Source organism: Tursiops truncatus, chromosome 1 (genome assembly GCF_011762595.2).
Source record: "Tursiops truncatus isolate mTurTru1 chromosome 1, mTurTru1.mat.Y, whole genome shotgun sequence".
NCBI classification, from domain to species: domain Eukaryota; kingdom Metazoa; phylum Chordata; class Mammalia; order Artiodactyla; family Delphinidae; genus Tursiops; species Tursiops truncatus.
In genome coordinates this window covers 143,110,903-143,131,152 of record NC_047034.1, presented here as the reverse complement: position 1 = coordinate 143,131,152, position 20,250 = coordinate 143,110,903, and the positions used below count along the sequence as shown (strand labels likewise).

Sequence of the window (20,250 nt, the reverse complement as noted above, 5' to 3'; positions counted from 1 at the left end):
ACTGTTGGTGGGAATGTAAATTGATACAGCCACTATGGAAAACAGTATGGAGGTTCCTTAAAAAACTAAAAATAGGACTAACACATGGCCAGTAATCCCACTACCAGGCATATTCCCTGAGAAAACCATAATTCAAAAAGAGTCATGTACCACAATGTTCATTGCAGTACTATTTACGGTAGCTAGGACATGGAAGCAACCTACGTGTCCACTGACAGATGAATGGATAAAAAAGATGTGGCACATATATACAATGGAATATTACTCAGCCATAAAAAGATATGAAATTGAGTTGTCTGTAGTGAGGTAAATGGACCTAGAGTGTGTCATACAGAGTGAAGTAAGTCAGAAAGAGAAAAACAAATACTGTATGCTAACACATATACATGGAATCTAAAAAAAAAAAAAAGGTTCTCATGAACCTAGAGGTAGGACAGGAGTAAAGATGCAGACGTAGAGAATGGACTTGAGGACACGGGGAGGGGGAAGGGTAAGCTGTGACAAAGTGAGAGAGTAGCATTGACATATATACACTCCCAAATGTAAAATAGAAAATAGATAGGTAGTGGGAAGCAGCTGCATAGAACAGGGAGACGAGCTCAGTACTTTGTGACCACCTAGAGGAGTGGGATAGGGAGGGTGGGAGGGAGAAGCAAGAGGGAGGGGATATGGGGATATATGTATTCATATAGCTGGTTCACTTTGTTATACAGCAGGAACTAACACAACATTGTAAAGCAATTATACTCCAATAAAGAGGTTAAGAAAAAAAAACTAATCAGAATCACGTTCACATAAAAGAAAAATTTATTTTTATTACCTAGAACTGAGGCCAAGAAGATTCGCAAGGAGGAGACAATCATAACTGAGCACATGAAGCTGCAGTGACTCTGTAGGTCAGGAAGGAGAGTGAGTCATGGAGAAGACATATATATCCAGTTTAGGGCTATAAAACCAGTTTGTACTTTCTGAACCTTGAGTCTAGCTAGCTTGTTCTCTACTTGTCAGAATACTGATCTAGAGATCCACGGTAGAACACTTGTCTCTGCCTCGCTATATTTAGAGAACTGCCTAGCATGTTGGGGAGAACCTGTTACTGGGAAAAAATGAACCCATAAACCCTGTAATAGCCTCTTTTCCCTTCTCTGTTTCTACCAGCAAATGAACAGACCGCTTCTGCTCAATGAGTTTGGCAAGATATGAAGGTTATTTTATTTGAGCAGATATGAGTCATCATCACTCTGAAAAAAAGGATGTTGATAATAATTTTTTTTTAAAGAGCTGAAGATGACACTAGCAAGAATGGTATATTTCTCTTGGGATCCTAAATCTCCTTTGGAAATTTAGCTTTTATGTAGCCAAAGTATTTTTGCAATCATTTCTTTCTATTCATTCATTTAACACATTTAGTGAATGCCTACTGTGTGCTGTGGAGGCCCTAGGGTACAACATGAGGAAAAAGCGTGGTCCTTGACCTTGTAGAGCACATAGTTTAGTAGAGGAAGAGAGAGATAACCATATAATCACACTAATATAAATGAAAGTACGCATTTAAAACAGTGCAGGATGAGGGCTTCCCTGGTGGCTCAGTGGTTAAGAATCCACCTGCCAAAGCAGGGGACACGGGTTCAAGCCCTGGTCTGGGAAGATTCCACATGCCGCAGAGAAACTAAGCCCGTGTGCCACAACTACTGAGCCTGTGCTCCGCAACAAGAGGGGCCACTGCAATGAGAAGCCCAAGCACCGCAAGGAAGAGTAGCCCCTGCTCACCGCAGCTAGAGAAAAGCCCCAGCAACAAAGACCCAATGCAGCCAAAAATAAATAAATTTATTTTAAAAAGCATTTTTTTTTGAATAAAAGAGTGCAGGATGATTTGAGAGCATGTAACAGTGGGATAATTTAGAATGTGGAGCCAGGTTTCTCTCAGAAAGTGCCATTCCACTGAGATCTGACAGTTGATTGGGAACAACAGACAAAAGGTATGTTTATAGGGGTGGTAAGAAAGCTTTTCAGGTAGAGGGAGCAGCAGGCACAGAATCCCTGAGTCAAGAGGTAGCATGGGACACTAGAGGATCTAAGAGGGCCAGGATGACTGGGACACAGAAAAGGAAAAGATGGGTGTGAGAGGAAACCGCAATGTGGCAGCAGCCTCCTCTTAGAAAAGCCTGTAGACAGACTAGTATGTTTCCCAAATCTTAGTCATGGGTTCTAGCTTCATGATTTTTTCTTATTGAGGTATAATCAACATATAATATTATTAGTTTTAAGTGTACACTATAACGATATATCAAGAACTTATACAATTCAATAGCAAAAAAAAAAAAAAAAAAGCCCAATCTGATTAAAAAGCGGGCAGAAGATCTTCAAGATTTTTGATGTATTTCTGTATCATTTTGACAAAAATCTATTGTTTAAATCAACCCTACCTCATTTTACTTAAACACATTGCTCCCTTTAGTAAATAAAGTTTATTTCAAATGTATACGTATAGCTGATTCACTTTGTTATACAGCAGCAACTAACACAACAATGTAAAGCAATTATACTCCAATAAAGATGTTAAAAAAAAAATGCTAGGCTGTCATAGCCCTTTTTAAAAGACCCAAGCAAAGGGGTTTGTATACAAGGTTTTCAAACATGGGGTTTGAAAAGAAGATATATATATATATATATGGAATCTAAGAAAAAAAAAGGTCATGAAGAACCTAGGGGTAAGAGGGAAATAAAGACACAGACCTACTAGAGAATGGACTTGAGGATATGGGGAGGGGGAAGGGTAAACTGTGACAAAGTGAGAGAGTGGCATGGACATATATACACTACCAAACGTAAAATAGATAACTAGTGGGAAGCAGCCGCATAGCACAGGGAGGGAAGAGATATGGGAACATATGTATATGTATAACTGATTCACTTTGTTATAAAGCAGAAACCAACACACCATTGTAAAGCAATTATACTTCAATAAAGATGTTAAAGAAAAAGAGGTAACAGTGTTCCTCTGATGGCAGCAAGATCAGAGGGAGGGACTGGGAAGGTGAAGATAAGATTTTAGGAAACAAGGTCACCAGTCTAGCCCTGCTTCCCTCCCTCCAGAGCTTACTCACTCCTAACCTCAGTTCTTACAGGACAGTTTAGGGTATATTTTAATTAAGTAGGATATTTTCTCATAACCCTCATCCAAATCTTAACAAAATAAAATCCACAGAAGCCCACATTGAAATCTAACTTTAAACTCCCAGTGCTGAGAGACACAGAGTATATGAGCTATGGCTTTTGACTCTGTGGATCTATTCCTGGCTTCATCATTAACATGGTGAATATCCTTGCTTTGAGATTTTTAGAACAACTTTAATATACTTTGTCATTTTTTGTGGTTTGAATTGTCTTATTAAAATATAATTTTCCAGGAGTTAAATTTATTTACTTAATTAGAGGTCTATTCTCTCTTCAATATGCACATTCTCAAAAGTCAACTCACATCTTCGAATGGGGGCAGGGTGTAGTATACCCTTTGGCATAATAACATCTAATTACAGGATTACATTAGTGCACTCAGTACCTTTAATCACATAAGATTTGATAGAGCACCAAGAAAACCTGTGCTGATCTCTCAACACTAAAGACCTTAAAGCATGAATGTCAGGACACACAATAGTTGTCTCTGCCACATCTGTAGGATCTTTGATTTCAAAAGAAAAAACAGATTTGGAGATCCTGATGATATTATTTTGATTAGTGATAAATTAGAAAGATTCCCAGAAATAGCAATAATTATAACAATAATAACAATCATGACAATAATGTACAATGATAATGTTTAATGGTTTTCAAATGCTTTTCATATAAACTTTCCCCTTTGATCCTCACAATGATAAAAGCAGGGCAAGAATTATCAGTCCTACTTTATGAATAGAGAAATTAAGCATCAAAAATGTTCACATTTGGGGGAATATCTGGGAACATGCACAAGGAATCAAAGGCAAATCTGAGAAGAGTGCTTTTCCAGGTATTTCCTATGAGAAAAACTATGAGACCTTGGGAAGCCACTGAAACTCTCTAGCCTCAAATTTTTCATCTGTAAAATGGTCTAGATTATAAGATATGAATATAGAAGGAGAGAATAAGACACTAGATTTCACGGCAGGGAAGAATTAGTATGGGTAAAACCAGGGCTGGGCCTCCCATAGACATTTGTACACAGGACTAAGATTGTCACCAGGCCCAGACTCAGGAGGTTGAAAGGTCTGTTCCACTCACACCCTTTAAGGAAGAAGGCAGCATGGTGGAGCACAAAAATACAGGTATCGGTATCAAACCAAAATTAATCCTAAGAGATTCTCAGCTCTGCTACTTAGGAGTCATTTGACATTGGGTCTTTTTGATCCTGTTTCCTTATCTAAAAATGAGGGATAATAATGTATCTCTGCCAGGGATGTGATGAAGAAAAAATAAGTTAGTATGTACAATATCTATTACAGTGGTTGACAAACTTTTTCTGTAAAGGGCCAGATAGCAGAGGCAAAAACCAAGTATATTATATTGGAACTTATGTAACAAGAGCAAAAACACATTTCCACAAAATTTTTATTGATGAAATGTAAAATATAATAGTACTAAAATGAGCTCTTTTTTGTAATACAGGTTTAGTAATGAATAGAATGGAATTTTCTGTGGGAATATCATTTCTCTAATTTGGGAGGCAAAGCCAGTGTTGCCTATCATCAAATCAATTGCAAATGTTCATCTGTAAAAATCATTTTTACTCAAGAGCCATAAAAAACCAAATAAGCTGGATTTGACTTGCTGAGAGTGTATGAAAGTTCTACTATTCTACAACTTCATTAACATTTAGTGTTTTCAGTCTTTTTTATTCTGGTGAGTGTGTGAAGCTGCTGCCTTTTCAATAACTTCTACCACAAGCAGCAAGACTCAAAGAAAAATTTCCCTTAACCTAGAGTTGAAAGCTGAAGAAAATTCAACTAAGAACTCAGGTACTTCTGAGAGGAAAAAAGTAATTATCTGTAAGTGTTTTAAAGTTTTTGTCATTTTATTTTTTTTTAAAGGAGTCTTTTATTATTAAATAAGTATTTAAGAGCTTAATTCACATGACTACTAATGACTTTAAAAACAGGCATGAGATAATCTATGAGCATTCAGAATTTTATTACTTTATCTGCTCATGCCAACAACCCAAGAGCCAGGAGATACGGGTTTCCGAATGGCTCTGCCACTAAATAGCAGTTGTTCTTAAACAAGTCATTTTTCTTCTTAGCTTTGATTTAGTAATATAACAAATAGCGATGATAATCACCTTGCAATCTCACATAGTTCTTTATTCAATCAACAAATACTTTCTGGGTACCTATTATGTGCAGGCTTTGGGGATACAAGAGTGAGCAAAAACAGACACTGGCTCCACCCTCATGGAATTCATAGTGCAAAGATGAATCAAAGTCACACAAGTAAATATAAAATGTAAAATTAAGTTGTAAGCATCAAAATCACAGAATCAGAACCTCAGAATTAAGAGATCTTAGGGATCATCTAATATAATCCTCCAATCTTTTCTTCAGAGATACACAAAATATGAAAAGATGTTTTTTTAAAAGTTAGAAGTTCCAGATAAAGAAGTGGTAATATTACTGTTATGAAATTTCAGGAAGATAACTAGATGTATTTCTGCTCCAACATTTACAATTAGAAACTAAGCATAGCATGGGCTTACCACCTTTGACCTCTAATGTGGCTCACAGAAGAAAAATTAATAGTGATATCTCATTAACCTAAATAAGGTAGTCTATGTTTGTGAAGGTGATAAGATAAGGGCCTAAGTGGAGGGCCAGAAGTTCAGAAGAAAAATACATTTTATTGGTCCACAAAGGGAGAGGCATCTAGGTCTCTTAGAAAATTACTATATTTAGAGCTGGTTTGGAACTCAGACCCAGTTTGGCTTTCTTTCTTTAAGTAACCTTGAGTAAACCTCTTATTCTTCCTGGGTCGGAGTCTCCTCATCTGTAAAATGAAGAAGTTGGCCAGACAATGTTTTATGGCTCTGATTTCAATCACTCCACCACAACTAGTAGATCAGATGGTATCTCTTTTTACTAATAAACAGAAATAAAGCCAGTGAAGCAGAAAGTCAGATAGGTATGGGTTCAAATCCCTCCTAACTATGCAACCTCCTAACTATGTAACCTTAAGCAAGTCACTTATTCTCTTAGATCTAAGTTTCTTCATCTGTAAAATGAAAATAATAATGACTATTTCATATTATTGTGAATATTATGAATATTCCAAAAAATGAGGTATATAAAGTGACAGGCATGGCATATAAATAGCTTCCTTCCCTTCTCCTTAGTCTGAGGATTACAGCACTGAACACAGACAATTTCAAGCATCTGATGACATGATTCACTTAAGCCAGCAGCTACCATGTGTCCAAACCCAATGCTTCTGCTAAGACTTGAGGATGACGGAAGAAAGACACAGTCCCTGCTTAAAGTACTTACTGTAGGGGAAACATAAGCAAAGGGAAGGAGGTAGGAAAGTGTAGGGCAGATTAGTTTTTGCTGGAGGATAACTAAGCATTTTTAAAATAATATTGTCTCTATGTCAGACCCTGTATTAGGCATTTATATGCCTTATTTCATTTACCTATTGAGGCAAGTTTTATTACCCTCAACTTTTAGATACTTTGAAATATAAATTATCTTGCCCAAGATTTTCACAGCTATTTAATGATAGGACTGAGCAATAAAAACATGTATCTGTGACTCCAAAGCCCAAGATTTTTCAAAATGATGAGTAATGAGAAATGCAGCTAGAAATAAGGACTGGTTTGACACCAGGGAGTCCTCTAAATGCCAAGGTAAAAAGTTTGCACTTTAGGGAGCCATTGGAGGTTTCTGAGCAGGAAAGTGACATAGATGAAGATTCTGTTACCTAAGGAAATGTAGTAAAACATAATGTTTAAGAGCTTAGAATTTGTAGCTAAACTACCTTGTATTAAATGGCCTTGGAGCAAGTTACCTAACCTTTTTGTCCCTTAGTTTCCTCATCTTTAAATAGGGATAAATAATAACAGTACCTACCATGTACTGTTATGGGGAGGATTACAACAATTAATACATATAAAGCTCAGGAATACTTCCTGGCATATAGTAAGCACACACGGAAAGTTAAGCTGCTGCAGTTGTGGTGGTTGGTATTATTGCTGTTGTGTTAGGAAAGAAGCCCGTTAAGACAGAATTCTCAGAACCCAGTCTGACAATTCAGCCCTCTTCTATTAAGGAGAGAGTGAAAGGTTAATTGTACATTGTCGGTGAAGTGAAGGCTTGCTTTGTGAGTTAACAGCAACAAAAAGAATACAGGAGGAATTGTTTAATCTAGTTAAGAGAGTAAGTAGCTCAATGTATTGAACAAACGTATGGACACCAAAGTGGGGAAAGTGGCGGGGGTGGTGGTGGTGGTGGTGGTGGTATGAATTGGGAGATTGGGATTGACATATATACACTATATGTAGAAAATGATAACTAATAAGAACCTGCTGTATAAAAATAAACAAATAAAATTCAAAAATTAAAAAAAAGAGAGAGTAAGTAGCTCAAGACATGGCACCATCCTCTAGTTTCTACCCATAAGAGTAATTAGGACTTGATTCCCTTTAGATGGGGTCCAAGATTGCAGGCAACACAATGCAGTGGAGAGGAAATACCAAGTCAGGAAACCTAGATTTCAATCTCAAACCTGCTACTCTCTCATTCTGTTACCATTAACAGATGACTCTCCCTTTTATGTCTAACAGTCCTGAACTACAAATAAAGAGTGATCTTGCCTGCTCCACAGATCATCATGAGAATTGAACAGGATATGCAAAGCTTCTTTTGTTTGAATGCTGCTGTGCACAAAGTAGGCACCCAAAACACTTGAACAAACTGTTAAAATTTGAGAAGTGGTATTTGAGAGGTGAGAAAAAAAGCAAAGCAAGTAGTGGAGTAGTCCTGCATTATAGCCCTGAGAAAAGTAAAAAGTTCTATACTGAAACAGTTCTTTAAAATGTATAGGAGGAAGCTTGGCATAGTGGAAAGACCTGAGCTTCAAAGTAAAACAGAACTAGGTTCAAATCATAGCTGCACTATTTATGAGCTATAGGATCTTGAACCAACTATCCGAGCCTCTGTTTCTTCAAAACTAGAATATTAATACTTACCTAATAGGGTGACTCTGAGAATTAAATGAAAAAGCTATTCCTAACAATATACCTAGTTCAAAGAGAAACTCAGCAGACCGTACCAGTACCACCACCCCTATTATTAATAATAATAATGGCAGTTAACTTTCAATGAGTGTTAATTGCCAGGCACTATTCTAAACATTTTACATGTATTATCTCATTTAATCTTTATTTAATACACTAATAAGACTCATTTCATTATTCCCCACAGATTTTATTGATGAGGAAGCAGAGGCAGTGAGCAGAAGATCTCATCTTAGGACACAGGACTAGAAACTGACAAAGCCAGGACATTGCTACTATTATTTTTCTCTCCTCCATAAGTCAGATTTTTAAAAATCTTGCATAAGATTCCAAAATACTTTCCCTCCCAGTATCTCACTTTATCTTATCCTTAAAGCACTTTGTGATGTAGGCTGACCAAGGATAACCATCCCCATTTTACAAATGGGAAAAGAAAAGCCTGTAGAAAATAACTGACTTATTCAACGTCATACAAACAGCAGTCATACCACAACCTCTGCATGTGGCAGAACTGGAAAATGAACCCATATCTTCAAAGTTCAAGACTAGTGTTCTTTCTAGTAGAAAACTGAATTTCCCACATGATACCACAGAAAGGAGATCTCTCCTTAATTCAGGCTCTTCCCATATCAGTCAAAATTAGTGATGTTTTGCTTGCATTGTTATTTCCAAAATTTATGTTTTGGGATGGTTCCTGAATCAAGTGCTAGTGAACTCACCTGGAGGAGTCTTTCTCTGGGGCTCAAAGAGCCTGATCTCATCTAGTTCAATGATCAAGTTTCCAATCTCTTAACATTTGGCATTAAAGCCTTCTAAGTACCAACACGGATTAAATCTAAAGGGAAATTATATTACACTTTAATGTGAACCAGTTCTTTACATTAAAGAGTACTATAATGATTACTCTTTAATCACTAAAGAGTAATGATTAAAGCATTATGTACAGGAAGACATTCTCAGAAAAAAAGAAGGTAGGTTCTAATTTTGTATCTACAAAATAATGGGCTAACTCCAACTAGGGATGCATGTTTGCATTAGACAGGCCAGAGCTAGTATCCTGATTTTTATCACTGTGTGAACTTAAACAACTTACTGTACCCTTCTAGACATTAGTTCCCTTATCTCTAAAATGGGGATAATAACACCTATATCAGAGGATTCAGGAGGAGAATTAAATAGCAAAATGTAAGTAAAGTTTTAGTACACAGCAGGTCTTCACCAAATGGTAGCCATTACATCAAAAGGAAAATATGAGGGTCTAATTAAGACAATCAGAGAGCACTAATAAAGTCACAATGATAGGAAATGGTGAAGCTGAAGTTTTAATTCAATGTTTCTATTCTCTGTTTTCAATATTACATTCTTTTCTACCAAAGTGTTTTTCACATTGTGAGAGGTTTGTTATTTAAAAAAGAGACAAAAATAAAAAAAAAATAAAGAAATTCTCAAAGCTGTCGTAGTTTACTCTATACCTCTCCACACTGCTTTTTAAGTCGTTACCTATTCTATTTCCCTGTTCTGGTCAGTTTGGATAAAAGGTTAATACCCTGCTATTGAGATACATTGGTGATAGCTTCAAAGAAAATAAACATCTCACACAGAGTATGATATACCTTCAGTAAAACAAGCTAGCAGAAATTAAAGTAATTTCAGAGTTTGTGTATCTACTGATTGATTGTGAAGATCTTCCACTTTACAACTTTTTCTATGTTTAGAGAAAGGCTTGCCCCAGAAACATTCCCTTTATTACAGATATTTCAAGTCTTCTTTATGATGATTTACATTTTCTTCTTAATTGCTTAATTGACTGTTTCAATTGCTTTTCAACTTTTCCTGCCATCCTGTGTTCATTGACTACTTGATGGATTCATCGTAACAAACATACTCTGAGCACTTATTGTACATCACACGCTGTGGGGGCCTAAGCAGAGCTGCTACATAGTTAATCAGGGTGTGCCTCACACAAAGACTTCCTGTTATGGGCTAAGTCTGGCCCAATGGAATGAGTATGTTTTTTTCTAACTCAAATAAATATTTATTAGGAGCTAGCTGCAGCCCTGCTGGGATACTGAAATGGATATGACAGCGTCTTCATCTCTAAGGATCTTAAAATATAATGAGGAAGATATACAAATAAACACAGAATTATACTACAAGGTCATAAATGTTATGATAAAGGAAAGTCCCAGGAGCTATGAGAACACGGAAGAGGAACTTCTAACCCAGCCTAGAAGATCAAGGGAAGTTCTCCAAGAGAAGTGACAACTGAAATGAGCCCTAAAATGAGTAAGTGTTAAAGAAGTATTTTTAGGTAAAGGTGGGCTGTGATATCTCCCACAGAAAGGGAACAATTTTGGAAAAAGAACAGAGGAAAGAAATATCATTTTACGTGAGAGAAAACTACAAGCATTGCTGTTGGAAAGACTTTGAGTTTAGGACCTAGGCAACAAGGTGAGAGAGGAAAGGAAGAAAACAAGGACAGATATTGAAGGCTCTGTCAAACTAAGGAGCTTATTTTATTTCATAAGGTAGGAAATAGGGAGCCATTGAAGGAGATAAGGCAGGAAGGGATATATGATTAGATTTGCATTTCATAAAGATCCTTCTGACATGGGAATGGAGAAGTGCTATGTCTAGGACTTTCATATAACACCGTTAGAGGTAGTTCAAATAATAATTTGTTAAGTAATCCAATTTGGATCTTCAAAGCAGAGAGGAAAAAAATAATAGCCTTAGAAATGTTCTTATGACTCTCACTGTGCTAGGCATAGATGCCAAGTAGACAGACAGTCCTAACAGTGATGCAGATCTCTTTTCTGAATGACTTTATAAAGCTCAAACTTGTTTCATATAATAAAAATGATAATCGAAACATAAATTTTAATATAATGGGCAATATTTCAACAGATTCCATTTACATTACCCCTGCACAAGGCATTATTTATGACGGTACATGTACACCTAATCTTGATGTTGTGAAGGTTACTCAGGCATGCTGGGTGGGGAAGGGAACTGAGCCAGTGAAAGCATTTACACATTATCTCAAGTGCGTATTACAAGCTCGGCTCCTCACGAAGGGCAATTTGAACCATGAAGAAACACTAGACTAAATGGAGGACAATAAGAGTATTGAACTAGTATACCAGTACCAAGACCCAAATTCCATTCTCAAAGGAAAACACACCCAAAGAAAGGAAAATAATATTAATTCTAAAACTCTTTGGAGGTTGAGGCAAAAAAAAAATTGATTATCATCAGGGTGAAAAATGGACATCCCTCCTGGTAAAAGTAGCATAGTCACAACACATGATGTTTAAAAGCTGATTTTCAGTTGACAACAAAATGTCTTACTCTTTTCTTCCTCACGAAAGTTTTTGCTAAAAGGATCAAAAGTTCAGTGACAGGAGAATGAAGGTCAAAGGAAAATGAGAGTCATTCAGTCATTTATTCAATAAATATCTATAAAGCTCCTCCTATAAACTAGGCACTGTGCTAGGAGCTTTCCCAAGTATTGTCTCATTTAATAGAAGTACTACTACCCCCTATTTTGCAGGTAAAGAAACCGAGGCAAGTAGAGCTCAAGACCTGATAGAAAGCCCATGTTCAGTTTCTCCTTAAGCACAAAGTATTCCTTTACAAAAAAGGGACATTCAAACTAAATAGAAGTGTTCAATAAAACAACCTTTTAGTGACTTTTGAAAGCATTTAAACCATAAATATATACAGACTATTTTAAAAGGTAAATATACCATGGAAAGCTGTGGCTACCTTTCTTACCAACCTAACGTTGAATCAGACTTAATTATTTTAAGACTTCCCTGTTACAAACCCTGTTGCTTCCTAATTGACTTGCCTATTTTGCTGTTGTATACTGAATCATATTATTGTTTATTCATTCATTCATTTCTTCTACAGATATATACTTGGGGTCTATCATATGTCAAGCTCAGTGCTATGGACTGGAGTACAATGGGACATCCTCCCGCTCTCAAGAGACTCATGGTTTGCAAGGGAAGCCAGGCAACTAAACAGATAAATAGCACACACAACGAGAGGTGCTATGATATAAGGATGTTCAGGGGGGCTGTGTAGCAGCGTCAGGTTATATGCATTCAGTCTGGAGGCCAATTCATCTGACAAAACCCAGGATCTTCCTACCTATAAAAAATTCTGAGATCCAGCACACTTTTCAAACATAATCCAGTCAATCTTTCCTTGGGTAGCTTCTCCTCATGACCTATGACTCCATGATCCAAAGCCTTCCTTCATTCACTCAACTAATATTTAATGAGCATCTACTGTGTTCCACACACTGTGCTAGGCACTAAGGAATAAAGCTAAATAAGACAGAGATGTTCCCTGCCCTCATGAGTTTGTAATCTGACCCCCACAAAAAAAAAAATCTGCCATAGCCTTTGAAAATATTGCTAAGTTGTGTCACTCAATATAAGTAAGCAACCTGAGTTTTGCACACCCTTGCTGTGCAACCTTGAACAAGTCATTTCACCTCACTATTCCTTGGTTTCCTTATCTGTGAAGTAAAAATAATATTTGCCCTATTCGTTTCACAGCATTGTGTTTAAGATCATATGACATAGTGAATGCAAAAGCACCTTGAAAACTAAAAATAGAACTACCATATGATCCAGCAATTCCACTCCTGGGTATAGAGAAGAAAACAAAAACACTAATTCAAAAAGATACATGCTTATGGACAAATGGACCTACATAGAGGATTAAAATAATTTAATTAATTATTCAAAACAAATCTACTTACTTGCAGCAAAAAAAAAAAAAGATACATGCACCCCAGTGTTCATAGAAACATTACTTATAATAACCAAGATATGGAAGCAACCTGTTTCCATTAACAGATGAAGAGATAAAGAAGATGCGGTACATACATACAAGGGAATATTACTCAGCCATGAAAAAGAACGAACTTCTGCCATTTGCAACAACATGTATGGCCCTGGAGGGTATTATGGTGAAATAAGTCAGCCAGAGAAAGACAAATGCTGTATGTTATCACTTATATGTGGAATCTAAAAAATACGACAAACGAGTTAATACAACAAAACAGAAACAGACTCACAGATATAGAGAACAACTAGTGGTCACCAGAGGGGAGAGGGAAGGGGTGAGGGGCAAAATGGGGGTAGGAGATAAAGAGGTACAAATTACTGTATATAAAATAAATAAGCTACAAGGATATATTGTACAGCAGAGATAATATAGCCAATATTTTATAATAACTTTAAATGGAGTAGAATCTATAAAAATATCAAGTCATTATATTGTACACCTAAAACTAATATAATATTGTAAATCAACTATACTTTAATAAAAAAGAATACTATAAAGGGATGTGAAAATATAACGAATTTTATTTGTCATCCTCAGATTAAGGGAAGTCTCTGATTTAATTAAGAGGGTGAATCACAATATATTTTAAAATAAATGCAATGTATTACTTTCTAATATTCACAGTAACTAAAGGTAGGCCAATAAACTACCATTTAGTAAAGAACATTTGGAGGTTCACTTAATGGTATAGATATAAAGTATTCATATTGATTTCTGCAATTAGATGCTTCTGAACTGTTCAAAAGTAGTCAGGTCTATACATAATCTCTCTTGCAGAGAGGTTTATACCATTATTTGCTTTAATAAGGATAAGTTTGCAGAGAACATGCAAACGTTGGCCCACATTTTTCAATTTTCATATTAATTGAACGTATACTTGGGCTTACCCGGTGGCACAGTGGTTAAGAATCTGCCTGCCAATGCAGGGGACACAGGTTCCAGCCCTGGTCTGGGAAGATCCCACATGTAGCGGAGCAACTAAGCCCATGTGCCACAACTACTGAGCCTGCGCTCTAGAGCCCGCGAGCTACAACTACTGAGCCCATGAGCCACAACTACTGAAGCCCGTGCACCTAGGGTCCCTGATCTGCAACAAGAGAAGCCACCACAAGAAGCCCGCACACCAGAACGAAGAGGAGACCCTGCTCACCACAACTAGAGAAAGTCCACGAGCAGCAAAGAAGACCCAAGGCAGCCAAAAATAAATAAACTAATTTATTTTTTTAAAAAAGGAAGTATATTAATAAGTTTCACCAGTTTGAAATTGAAGGATGGCAGTAATATGTCAGAGCAGAAAGAAAACAGCATTTGTCATCAGAATATCAAACTTGAGTCCTGGTTCTACCACTGATTTTTTTTTTTTTTTTTTTGCAGTATGTGGGCCTCTCACTGTTGTGGCCTCTTCCGTTGCGGAGCACAGGCTCCGGACGCTAAGCGGCCATGGCTCACGGGCCCAGCCACTCCACAGCATGTGGGATCTTCCTAGACCGGGGCACGAAACCGCGTCCCCTGCATCGGCAGGGGGACTCTCAACCATTGCGCCACCAGGGAAGCCCTACCACTGATTTTGAGTGAGTCTCTTAAATGATACTCAGCTTTCTGATCACTGAAATATGGAAAATAAGCACAGCCACATGACAAGTTAATTGTGAGAATTAAGTGAGATAGCACATATGAAAAAAATGATTTTATTTTAACTTGTAGAGCAATTTAAAGATATTAACTGATATTAATATCATTGGTTTTAGTATGTATATATATGTAACTCTGCTTCCTTATTAAATGATATTCAAAGGACCACTTACTTTACCTTGATATCTGAGTTCATCTTATTTTATAGGTAAAAACATTGGAGGCTAAGAAGCATAAGACTAAGAAATAACACAAGACTGGGAATTAGGAAATGTGAATTCTGTTATTGTTTCCACCACCAATGGCTCTGAAGCCCTGTGCAATCACTTACCTTTTTGGTATCTCAGGATTCACTTTTGAAAATTGAAGTAAACACTACTAGATCATTGTAAAGGCATCCATGACACAATGTGGAAGCAGCAACTCTGGTTTCCCCAAAATGTTTTGCCAGGTCCAAGCCAGATAGACAGTCCAAAAGGAATCACCAATCCAAATGAGACACAAGCCATCTGAGCTTGGCAGAGACTGAAAACGGGAAACAGGGAATGAAGCCTAAACTGTTGAAAAGCAGACCATTTCAGAATTTAGACAGTTTTTCTTGTTTTCTTTTTAATCTAGTCCCTGTAGCTGTTGGTGTGGAACACTGAGTAGGGGAGGGTAGAGGTGGGGGCATGAGTGGTATTTAAATATACATCTTGAGTGTGGACATATAAGGTCTTGGCTCAGCCTCTAAGAACTGAACAAAGCATAATCTACGACTCCCTTAGCAATGCTAGGTCAATGTTAGAATAAAGCTGACCTGTTATATCTATTGATGTCTCACTCTTTATTCTAGCGACTTCTGGGAGATCATGACAACCTTCTCATTGCTCCTATCTGGTAATATCTTACTCCCTCCTCTGGTTAAGGTGGTTTTATCCACTAGGTGCTAAACTCACAGTGCCCAGAGCCTAAGGGCTTTCACGAGTCTATGAAAAATTTTTGAGATCTGAAAAAAATATAGGCTCAAAAATGAAACAAAACATGACTTCCCTTGTGGCACAGTGGTTAAGAATCCGCCTGCCAATGCAGGGGATACGGGTTCAAGCCCTGGTCCGGGAAGATCCCACATGCCGCGGAGCAACTAAGCCCATGTGCCACAACTACTGAGCCTGCACTCTAGAGTCTGTGAGCCACAACTACTGAGCCCACGTGCCACAACTACTGAAGCCCGCATGCCTAGAGCCCGTGCTCTGCAACAAGAGAAGCCACCGTAATGAGAATCCTGCGCACCGCAACGAAGAGTAGCCCCTGCTTGCTGCACCTAGAGAAAGCCTGTGTGCAGTAACGAAGACCCAACGCAGCCAAAATTAATTAATTAATTAATTAATTAAGAACAAAAGAAACTTTTAAAGCCAAAATTAATAAGTGTGAATTAAATAGCTACAAAAATGTCAACTAGCCAACTGAAATTCAACTCAACCCTTTTTAGAGATATACACTAATTTTGTTTGATTTGAGAGGTCAGTATATTTTAATGTTTGTATTGAAAGGTAGATCTCAAAAAGTAAGAAAGCCTAGCGCTTTCAAAAGCCTTAGTAAGGCCCTACCTCTAATTTCCATCTCAACTTTGCCCCTGGACTTTGGACATCCTACTTTGGGTATCTTGAGCACTAACCTACTGAGTTCTGTACTCAGCCATGACTTAGACTTTGGGTTTCTAAATCCTCATGCCAACTCCCACTGTTGACCTGGCTGCCTGATCCAAATACCACATCTAGTGACCCAAATAAATTCTGATTTCCAAACACACATGGCACGCCTCTCCCTTTCGCTCAATTCTTGTTGTAAATTACATGGAATGCCACCTCTTAGCTTCTGATCTAGAAGTTCAGTACTCACTGAAGAGCATTCACTTTATACAGTCCACCTGTAAGCCCCATCAAGGAAAATTTGGTGCACCTGTCATAGAACTGCCAACAACTGCTACAATCTGATCACACTTCTATTATTGCTTTACCGTATTGAATTAGATTTTCTGTTTATTGTAATTATCTGTTTATCCTGGTTTTATCATTAACCAGATACAAGTTTATTAAGCTCTCTAAGCCTTAGTTTTCTCATCAGTGAGATAAAAATAATGATAATATCAATTCATAAGGTTATTATAGGGAATAAATGGAATAATACATGTAAAATCCTCAGAACAATGTCTGGCACATAGGAAATGCTCAATAAACGTCTTTTTGTTGTCATAAATTGTCATGTCTTTATTATATCATATCCTAGACCAGTGGTTTTCAAACTTTAATGTGAATAAGAACCAACTGGACAGCTTATTAAAATAGCGTCCTGAATCTCTAGAAATTCTGAATCATTAGGTGGGAGTCAGATCCATGAATCTGTGGTCTTAGCAAGCTGACAAGTGATGCCAATGCTGCTCTGAGAACTGCATTTTGAGGACCATTGCCTGAGACTTGTTTGTAATGCATAGAGAGCAGGGACTGTTTATTTTCATCTCTGTAACTACATTCCCTAACACTAACCAATGCTCAAAACAGAGTCTAGCTAGCACACGGCAGATATTCAATTATTGCTATATGCTAAACAAAAAAAGGTAATGCATTATTTATGCCTTCAGAGAGTTCCTGAGAGATGTACATAGAAAGGCAACTAACTCTACATGCCACATATAACCATGCTGGTTACTGAGAAGAGGGTCCATGAAAATAAAGGACCTGAACCATTAAGAACCTTGTTTGTTATTTAGAATTCTCTCTCTTCATCCAGTATCACCAGATATTAGCTATTCTCATAAGCTCTGACCCCTGACAACCTATGTAAAAAGTAACTGTAGCCACCATATCACCTTAAGTGACTGACTGACACGTTGATCCTAATTCCCAAATGATTCTTACCCACTCTGCTTCATTTAGTTAACTTCTAGCCAATTTCAAACCTTAGCTTAATGGTCACCTCCTCAGAGACACCACCTTGTGTCACTAGACCATGTCATAATCTGTCATACCTTACCATAGCACCTATGCTTTCCCCTGTACCAGTTTGCTATACCTATTTATTTGTGTGAATATTTGACTAATGTCTACCTTTTCTACCAGTCTATAAGCTCCATAATAACTAGTGGCTGGTTTTGCTCAACTTCATATTCCCAGCCCAGCTCAGTCCCCACTTCATGACAGAATCTCAATAAATATCTCTTGAATAAATAAATGAATCTCTTTTACATGATCCCTGACTTTCATTTCAAGTCTTTAGGAGCATCACTCAGTTACAAAAAGACCCTTTCACCCAGTCCCTGATAGTTTCTTTCCCTAGAACTAGACGATGGTTTTGGCATTTTTCTAGTCACTAGCCGGCATCTCTCACCTGCATCAGTCCAGAAGCACCTTTCTAATACAATGTAGAAGCACATCATTGGTGCTGGCCAGATGCCAGTAACTACCAATACCTAGACAATACTCACTATTGAAGTACTTCTACCACTAGGGCCAGGCCAATCCGTCTCTTTAAATTGTTGCACCCACCTCAGAACCACAGGCAATGGGCAACAAATGAAGGGGATGTTTCTGTGAGTGTCTGCCATTCACAGCCTCAGATGTGAACCACTCATCCACACCTGTTCCCCACTTCTCATTTCTTCCTTATCTCAAAGTACTTGCTATGATGTAGGTAAGGTGGGGAGGTGGGTGGGAAGAAAGAGACTAATCCAGCTGATTGGCATTCAGTGGGTGAAGTTAAAGCTATCAACTGACCCTCTGGAATTCACCCAGAAGTCTAGTTTACTGGTCATTTTCCAGTTGTGTTATGAGGACAGATCCAGCACCCTCTCTCCTGACAGATACTTGACACTCTCCACCATCCCCCTTCTCCTTCATCACACCATTACAATTAGGAGTGTGCCCAGGCAGCCCCCTCTTTTGCTTGATCTGTGTGACCCAGGAGCAGGTGCTTCTCTGCTTGGCAGAGGACAAAAACAAGCTGTATGGTAGAGTGGAAAGAACACTGTGGGCTCATACCAAATCACCTGATCACCATGAGTGGCAATAAATTCTGCTGCAGCTTCCCCTCCCCTTCCTTGCCAGGCACAGGTCAGTCAGCTGGTGTCAGGGCAAGCCTGCTAAGCCAGCAAGAATTGTCCATGCTGGCTTAATTCTGCTGGGTCAGATACACTCTGGCACAAAAGACACTTTGCTTTGTGGTCTTTACACAAAAGCAGAATCTTCAAATTAGATTTAATACAGGTTAAACATAACACAAAACTGGAAGAGGAACTATAAATCACTCATTCCAATGACCTCATTTTGTAGATAAGGAAAACAAGGCCCAAAGGAGAAAAGGGCCTTGGTTTAATTCACATAGTAATACAGGAGCATGCCTCCTTAGCTCCCTTGCAAGTGTTCCTTCTTTCCACTCTACCAAACTGCTAATGTTTGTCCTCTGCCCAGCAAAGGAGTGCTTGCCCAACACAGAGAAGCAAGTATGGTACATCCTTGAGGCAGGATGGGGTGCAGAGATGCACAGAAATGCATAAGGGGACTTTTGCTGCAAAAATAAACCCTGATCATCTAAAATTCCTCCATTAAGCTTAATCTTTGGAGTACTTCAGGCTTTTTCTCATCATTAGGAGTGCCAACTTAACCCTTTAAATGCTGAATTCATCTATATTTTCACAATGATTGTTGATAAATATCACCCATAAACTGGATAGTGTAGCAAAAGGAGTAAATCTATCACTGAGAGACATTAAGGTTATCAAGAGAAGATCTTAGTGAGGCAGAAAGACAAAATGGAACAAGCACAGGATTGAGAGTCAAAAGACTTTAGGTCTAGTCACACCTCCACCATTTACCACATGTGTGGCCCTGGACAAGTCCCTGGAGTCCTTTGTGCCTCAGTTCAATTTCCCCATCACACAGTTCAGAGCTGTGAGGATTAAATAAGCTAAAGTACTGAAAGTGTTCAGCGCAGTGCTTGCTATACACTGGACTTTAAAAATATTAGTTCAATTATAGTCTTATTTTACTTGATTCCAAAAACCTGGTATTTGTTTGATTTCTTTTAGACCTAGCCTAATTTCCCTAAATTTAAGAATATGATAACTGGGAAGTAAAGAGAAGTAAAAGGAAAAAACTTTGTTCAGAGAAGATCCCTGACATGTGACATAAGGCTGATTCAATCCTTCCATTTGACTGATAACAAGTCAAATTAGTAAAATGCAAACTCAGATAGCTTCATCTCATTAATGAATGAATCAATTCAATATAGTTACTGAGCAATCACACAGTGTTAGGCATTGAACGTAAATGTGACTAAAGCATGATGCCTGCACTCAGCCTGAACTCACATGTAAGCTTTATGTGGGTTCGTGTCTGTCCTTCTCATAGCTATACCCTCAGTGGCTCACCAAGTGCCAAATAGTGACAGGCTCAGTCAAGCTGGACAGGCTTGACATGATGATAAACATTGTCATCACTATTGTCATGATCGTAGCA

At 37.9% G+C, this 20,250-nt stretch overlaps 1 protein-coding gene across 1 annotated transcript in view; it reads right to left on the bottom strand.

Moving 5' to 3' along the window:
• Positions 1–20,250, bottom strand: part of AGBL4 (AGBL carboxypeptidase 4) — a 1,267,959-nt gene that overhangs the window by 971,875 nt on the left and 275,834 nt on the right. The gene's annotated exons all lie outside the window — the stretch shown is intronic.